We start from the raw sequence: 9,052 nt of genomic DNA on the forward strand, positions 1-9,052 counted from the left end.
TCTCCGCCATGGCACAACCCAAGGGGGGGGGCGCCAACCCATACATAAACAAATAAACCCATACACCTGTAATACACAGCATACACCTGTAATACACAGCATACACCTGTAATACACAGCATACACCTGTAATACACCGCATACACCTGTAATACACCGCATACACCTGTAATACACCGCATACACCTGTCTTCCCCTTCTCAATGTTAATAATCAAGTTATGGAATGGTATTTTTTTCTCCCTACTTCAATAGCCTTGTTGTTAACCTCCTTGCAAATATGGAAAAAGGGGAAAAGCCTGGAGTGTAGTTTTTTTCTCCTCTTGAACAACAGTTGAAGATTAAAAGGAACGTCTCAGGGAAACCTGTCAATTCTGTTGGTGAATAATGCTGTGTGGAATTCAATGGCACGGAGTTATATTGGGTTTCCTCTACACCCACATTTTGTTTCAATAAGATCAATGGCACTCAGTGACAGATAGGGACGCTCTTTTGTATCTTCAAATTTCAGGTTTCTGAGGGAATAATTAGATGGCTGGATGAAACGTAATGCATCAGGCAGCGAGGGGAGTTGCAACAAGAGATCCTCATGGTTCAACACACACACACCGCACTACGCCTGGCTGTTTCTATGGCAAAATATGTTTAATAATGGTGTTGAATTTCCATTGTTCTAAAAGTGGTGCACACCGTTGATCTGCATTAAACCAATGGCAAACGTAATCTTTCACTCACTGGTATTGTTTATTCAGGCAAGATCTTTAATTTGAGGATTATTCTTATTTGTTTATGTATAGGTAAAGTCTTTCAGTTTCTGCAATGTCTGTCTTCTCCTGCTGAGGAGGATGATGTTTTTGACTCTGTCTAAGGGGGGGTGGAGGGTATACTGTAGCTGGAGGGCTAACTGAGGTAGGCTGACTGACAAACATTTGATAAAGAAATTGAGTATTTCCTTAATTCATGAAAACCAAATTACTCAGATTTAAAGGTGACATTGTCACGCTAGTCGTACAAACTGGAAGCATACTCGGACCAACGTGCAGCGTGAGCTGGGTTCCACATATTTTATTTAAGTGAACAGCACAAAACAATAAACGAAACGTGACTAAGTGATGCACATGTACAAAACAATATCCCACAAACACAGGTGGGAAAAACAGCTACATAAATATGATCCCCAATTAGAGACAACGATTACCAGCTGCCTTTAATTGGGAATCATACAAATCACCAACATAGAAATAATAACCTAGAACCCCACATAGAAATAATAAACTAGTATACCCCCCAGTCACGCCCTGACCTACTTCACCATAGAGAAACAATGGCTTTCTATGGTCAGGGCGTGACAGTACAACCCCCCCCCCCAAAGGTGCAGACTCCGGCCGCAAAACCTGAAACCAAATAGGGAGGGTGGGGGGGGGGGGTGATTAGTGTCGGCTCTGGTGCGGGACGAAGTACCCGCTCATTCGCCAGCATCGGGGGCGGCTCTGGTGCAGGACGAAGAACCCGCTCAACTCGCAGATCCACCATCTTTGGTGGTGGCTCTGGTGTGGGCTGAAGAAACCGCTCATCCCGTGAATCCAGCCATGGACCCAGGCTGAACACTGTGCCTGGACTGGATCTCGATACCGAGGAAGGCTCCTGCCATGGAGCGGGACTGGACGCCGTGTTGGACTGGGCATCGACGACGAGGAGGGCTCCTGCCATGGAACTGGACTGGACGCCGTGTTTGAACTGGATATCGGCGCAGAGGAATCAAATCAAATTTATATAGCCCTTCGTACATCAGCTGAAATCTCAAAGTGCTGTACAGAAACCCAGCCTAAAACCCCAAACAGTAAGCAATGCATGTGAAAGAAGCTCCCTAGGAAAAACTCCCTAGGAAAAACTCCCTAGAAAGGCCAAAAACCTAGGAAGAAACCTAGAGAGGAACCAGGCTATGAGGGGTGGCCAGTCCTCTTCTGGCTGTGCCGGGTGGATATTATAACAGAACATGGTCAAGATGTCAAAATGTTCATAAATGACCAGCATGGTCAAATAATAATAATCATAGTAGTTGTCGAGGGTGCAACAAGCACGTCCGGTGAACAGGTCAGGGTTCCATAGCCGCAGGCAGAACAGTTGAAGGCTCCTGCCATGGAGCTGGACTGGACGCCGTGTTTGGAAGCTCCGGACCGTTGACCATTGCCGGAGGTTCTGGGCCGTGGACCGTCTCAGGAGGTTCCGGGATGGGGACCGTCGCCGGAAGCTCTGGACTGGGGACCGTCGCCGGAAGCTCTGGACTGGGGACCGTCGCCGGAAGCTCTGGACTGGGGACCGTCGCCGGAAGCTCTGGACTGGGGACCGTCGCCGGAAGCTCTGGACTGGGAAGGCGCACTGGAGGCCTGATGCGTGGGGGCGGCACAGGACGTACCGGACTGGGGAGGCGCACTGGAGGCCTGGTGCGTTTAGTCGGCCTGGTACCAGTTCGATGACACACCGTGCAAGGAGCTGGCACAGGACCTACTGGGCTGTGGAGGCACACTGGAGACCTGGTGCGTAGAACCGGCACACATGGCACCGGACACATTTCACGCTCCTCAAGGCAAATGTGGAGAGCTAGCACAGGACGTACAGGGCTGGGAAGGCGTACTGGAGACCTGGTGCGTGGAGCCGGCACAACTTTCACCAGACTGATAGCACGCTCCTCAGGACGAGTACGGAGAGCTGACTCAGGTGGCATTAAACCGATAACACGCTCCTTAGGGCAAATGTCGTGCATCCTCCACCAATTCAATAACTAATTTCTCTCCTCCAAATTCTCCCTCAACTCACTGACGGTCTCTGATTCTCTCCGTTCACTCTCCTCCAGTTTCTCCCTCTTCTCCCAGGCTGGCTCTGGTTCACTCCTCGGCTCCACCGACCACCCCAAAAAATATTTTTGGGCTGTTTTTTGGGCTTTCTATGTGGCTGCGAACCCCGGCGTCGTCGCTGTCCTCCATGACTCCTGCCAAGGAAGGATCTCCTGTCCTTCCATTATTTCCTCCCAGGTCCAACTTGTTTTCCCCATCATAGCACGCTGCTTGGTCCTGTGTTGGTGGGATATTCTGTCACGCTCGTCGAACGAACTGGAAGCATACTCGGACCAACGTGCAGCGTGATCTGGGTTCCACATATTTTATTTACATGAACAGCACAAAACAAAGAAGAATAAACAAACCATGACTAAGTGGTGCACATGCACAAAATACAAAATAATATCCCACAAACACAGGTGGGGAAAAACAGCTACATAAATATGATCCCCAATTAGAGACAACGATTACCAGCTGCCTATAATTGGGAATCATACAAATCACCAACATAGAAATAACCTAGAACCCCACATAGAAATAATAAACTAGAATACCACCCAGTCACGCCCTGACCTACTTCACCATAGAGAAACAATGGCTCTCTATGGTCAGGGCTTGACAGACATGGTCAAATGTTTTTAGTGCCGTTTATTTCTTACATTTGGTGGCTATATTTGGTTTCTAACTAAAGATTTTTGATATAATCAGTTATTTTCAGATATATCCTAGTCTTAACTTTTTTTCAAAGAAAAAAGCAGAACAATTTGGTATAGACAGTACGCTGTATATGCAATATTGGAACAATTTCTGGTTGGAAAATCTACTAAATGTAATGATCATCTGACACATCATACTGTTTGTTGATTGGCTTTGGGTTTGGGAAAATACATTAGTTGCATTGATCTTTGGGCAGATGATGTAGGTGTGATTTATTTGTCTAATTACAGTACATTATTGTCTGATGAAAACAATGAATACAAATAAACATTTCACATTATTATCCACGCATGTTGTTGTATGTGGTACCATATGAATTTACCACAGATTGTCATCATTTTTAAGTCTTTGCCATTTTAAATTGTAAATCATACAAAGGTAACTAGCCATCGGAAGGGTTCTAGATGTGGTCAAATTCATAATTAAAACAATACATTATTTACATTGTCATCTATTGTCAGGGATTTCGTCGTCATCAGACGATATGGCGAAATCATCATCGGAAAAGGAGGACCAATATGCAGCAGAATTGTGTTGGCTCATCTTCAACATTTATTAAACTCAAAATGAACATACAAAATAATAAACAACGTACTCACGATATACAGACAGTCCTGTTAGGCTCACACACGCTAAACAAGAAACAATCTCCCACAACTGACAAACACACCCTAATATATGGGACTCTCAATCAAAGGCAAAAGGGAAAACACCTGCCTTCAATTGAGAGTCCCAACCCCAATTAACCAACCATAGAAACACACTCACTAGACTACACATAGAAATACATAAACATAGACCATAAACCAAAAACCCGGAAATACTAAATCAAACGCCCTTTTACCAAAACACCACCCCGAACCACATAAAACAAATACCCTCTGCCACGTCCTGACCAAACTACAATAACAATTAACCCTTATACTGGCCAGGACGTGACATCTATGCACAATAAAATCTGAACACATACACAAATATGGTCAAATATATTGCATTAAAACAAATATTTAATAAAATTGTACAAGGTTTAATATGATATAAAATCCTTAAATATTATCACTATTTAAACATACTTTTGAAATGCTAAATTTTTTTGACAACATTTTGTGTTCATTTGTTTTGTTATGTTAAATTACCAGTTTATTTTTAACACATTTTCAAATCTATTCACAATGTGTTTGTCATGCCCTGACCTTAGAGAGCTGTTTTATTTCTCTATTTGGTTAGGTCAGGGTGTGATGTGGGGTGGGCATTCTATGTTGTCTGTTTCTTTGTTTTTTGGCCAGTATGGTTCCTAATCAGAGGCAGCTGTCTATCGTTGTCTCTGATTGGGAATCATTCTTAGGCAGCCTTTTCCCACCTGTGATTGTGGGATCTTGTTTTTGTGTAGTTACCTGTGAGCAGCTCAGAACTGCATGTTTTGGTTTTCGCCTGTTTGTTGAGTTTCATCTTTGTTAAAAGATGTGGAATTCCATGCACGCTGCGCCTTGGTTTATTTATGATCGGGAGTTGGAAGCTAGTGAACGTGACAGTGTTTTTACAGAGTATTAAGAATAAAACACTATAAATCATCTGTTTATTACATTACAGTGCCTTCAGAAGGTACTCACACCCCTTGACGTTTTCCACATTGTGTTACAGCCTGAATTTGATATTGATTAAATTGAGATTTGGTGTCACTAGCATAAACACAACACCCCATAATGTTAAAGTGGAATTATGTTTTTAGAAATTTGTACTAATTAATAAAAATTAAGCTGAAATGTCTTTGAGTCAATAAGTATTTGACCCCTTTGTTATGGCAAGCCTAAATAAGTTCGGAAGTAAATATTTGCTTAACAAGTCACATAATAAGTTGCATGTGCAATAATAGTGTTGAACATGATTTTTGAATGAATACCTAATCTCTGTACCCATCAGTCGAGCAGAGAATTTCAAACAGACTCAACCACGAAGACAGGAAGGTTTTCCAAAAAAAAGCAAACATTGAATATCCCTTTGAGCATGGTGAAGTTATTAATTGCACTTTGGATGGTGAATCAATATGGGAAAACTGAGGATGGATCAACAACATTGTAGTTACTCCACAATACTAACCTAAATGACAGTGAAAAGAAGGAAGCCTGTACAGAATACAAATATTCCAAAACTGTTTTTTTTTTCACTGTTTGCAATAAGGCACTAAAGTAAAACTGCAAAAAAATTGGCTAAGACATGTACTTTAAGTCCTGAATAAAAAGTGTTATGTTTAAGGCAAATCCAACACATCACTGAGTACCACTCTTCATATTTTCTAGCATGTTGGTGGCTGCATCATGTTATGGGTATGCTTGTCATCGGCAACGACTAGGGAGTGTTTTAGGATAAAAATAAATGCACAGGCACAATCCGAGAGGAAAACCTGGTTCAGTCTGCTTACCAACAGACACTGGGAGACAAATTCACCTTTCAGCAGGATAATAACCTAAAACACAAGGCCAAATATATGCTGGAGTTGCTTACCAAGACTGCACTGAATGTTCCTGAGTGGCCTAGTTAAAGTTTTTACTTAAATTGGCTTTAAAAACAATGTCAAGACGGTCTAGCAATGATCAACAACGAACTTAACAGAGCTTGAATAATAAAAAAAAGAATAATGTGCAAATATTCTACAGTCCAGGTGTGCAAAGCTCTTAGAGACTCACAGCTGTAATCGCTGCCAAAGCTGATTCTAACATGTATTGACTCAGGGGTGTGAATACTTATGTAAATTAGATATTTCATTTTCAATACATTTGCAAACATTTCTAAAAACGTGTTCTCACTTTGTCATTATGGGGTATTGTGTGTAAATGGATAAAAAGCAACAATTTAATACATTTTGAATTCAGGCTGTAACATAACCAAATGTGGAATAGGTCAAGGGGTATGAATAGAAGAGGGGAGAAGTGGAGAGGAGGGGAGAAGAGATGAAGGGAGGGGAGGAGGGGAGGAGAAAAGAGGAGGGGAGGGGAGAAGAGGAGGGGAGGGGAGGAGGAAAGAAGAGGGAAGGAGGGGAGAAGAAGAGAGAGTGTCAGTGAGGCCTGCTGTATCCATGCAGCCAGTCAGGGCATCTGTTTCCCTACACCAGCTCAAAGCCACAGGAAAGTATGTACGTGGTGTTGTTTATTGAGAGATGAACTGGCAGGAAATGTGTGTGATGTTTGCACTCTGCTCATCTTCAAAGTATAATTGCAACACAGTCGGTATCCCTGATCATTGTGTGTTCAAGGTTTAGATGTAAGGCTTCACAGACCAACTGAATGTAAATACTGAATAATACACTTAGAAACAGAGAGAGATAACGTTTCATTTGAGCTGCAGGGAAACCTCTGGTTAATTGAGGCACAGGAGCGATGCCTCATAACGATGTGAAGGACAAGACGTGTGCATGGACTTATCCTCGTAACCCACAGCAGAACGTTTTGTATGTGTTTGTGTGTGTGTGTCACTCCTTTTAGTGTCAACCCGTATCTGTCCACCTGTTCTGCATCACCCCACACAGGGCAGACCCGTCTCCCCTCTCCCGCGTTCCTCCCCCAACACACTCTCCTCTCCCCCGTCACTGCTGCAGCCTACGGGGCATTGGGTTCAGTCGTGTCTTGTCAAGATCGTCATCCCCCTGACATCCACGTGTGTGTGTGTGTGTGTGTGTGTGTGTGTGTGTGTGTGTGTGTGTGTGTGTGTGTGTGTGTGTGTGTGTGTGTGTGTGTGTGTGTGTGTAGGTGAAATGCACACCTGGCGAGCACTGGGGCAGAACTAGAACACACATTGAACTGGCACCCTGTTAGAGCAACATCTAGTCACATTGAACTGGCACCCTGTTAGATCAACATCTAGTCACATTGAACTGGCACCCTGTTAGAACAACATCTAGTCACATTGAACTGGCACCCTGTTAGATCAACATCTAGTCACATTGAACTGGCACCCTGTTAGATCAACATCTAGTCACATTGAACTGGCACCCTGTTAGAGCAACATCTAGTCACATTGAACTGGCACCCTGTTAGAGCAACATCTAGTCACATTGAACTGGCACCCTGTTAGAGCAACATCTAGTCACATTGAACTGGCACCCTGTTAGATCAACATCTAGTCACATTGAACTGGCACCCTGTTAGATCAACATCTAGTCACATTGAACTGGCACCCTGTTAGATCAACATCTAGTCACATTGAACTGGCACCCTGTTAGAGCAACATCTAGTCACATTGAACTGGCACCCTGTTAGATCAACATCTAGTCACATTGAACTGGCACCCTGTTAGAGCAACATCTAGTCACATTGAACTGGCACCCTGTTAGATCAACATCTAGTCACATTGAACTGGCACCCTGTTAGATCAACATCTAGTCACATTGAACTGGCACCCTGTTAGAGCAACATGTCACGTGTGTGTGTGTGTGTGTGTGTGTGTGTGTGAGTGTGTGTGTGTGTAGGTGAAATGCACACCTGGCGAGCACTGGGGCAGAACTAGAACACACATTGAACTGGCACCCTGTTAGAGCAACATGTCACGTGTGTGTGCGTGATTGCTTGCGTTCATGTGTGATTGCCCACAGGGATCCATTCCCATCTCCATGTCCTGTACTGTACTACCTGAGAGATGTGGTCACCTGACATTCTCTCTGCTCCATGTCCTGTACTGTACTACCTGAGAGATGTGGTCACCTGACATCCTCTCTGCTCCATGTCCTGTACTGTACTACCTGAGAGATGTGGTCACCTGACATCCTCTCTGTTCCATGTCCTGTACTGTACTACCTGAGAGATGTGGTCACCTGACATCCTCTCTGTTCCATGTCCTGTACTGTACTACCTGAGAGATGTGGTCACCTGACATTCTCTCTGCTCCATGTCCTGTACTGTACTACCTGAGAGATGTGGTCACCTGACATCCTCTCTGTTCCATGTCCTGTACTGTACTACCTGAGAGATGTGGTCACCTGACATCCTCTCTGTTCCATGTCCTGTACTGTACTACCTGAGAGATGTGGTCACCTGACATCCTCTCTGTTCCATGTCCTGTACTGTACTACCTGAGAGATGTGGTCACCTGACATCCTCTCTGCTCCTGGTGTGAACTTCAGTGACATCACGTGGCAGTGTTCCAATAACATGAACAAAACCTCCCTCTGCTGCTCTCTCTCACAATCAAATATCTAAAGTAAGGAAGTCATGATCACTTCCTTTAATAGTGATTACCATTATGAAAGGAAGTGACATAGCAGCTGAACAGTATTGTGAAATATTGTAAAATTGTTGAGTCCATTAAGCAACTGCAATTGGCACTAATGAAAGATGTCCCGGACCTTCTGTTTTCGACTCTCTCTCTCTCTCTACCGCACCTGCTGTCTTGACCTCTGAATGCTCGGCTATGAAAAGCCAATTGACATCGACTCCTGAGGTGCTGACCTGTTGTTCCCTCTACAACCACTGTGAGTGCTCTGCATTGCTTGCTGTTTAGGGGTTTAGG

The sequence above is a fragment of the Salmo trutta genome, chromosome 22, assembly GCF_901001165.1.
Source record: "Salmo trutta chromosome 22, fSalTru1.1, whole genome shotgun sequence".
Classification (NCBI taxonomy): Eukaryota; Metazoa; Chordata; class Actinopteri; order Salmoniformes; family Salmonidae; genus Salmo; species Salmo trutta.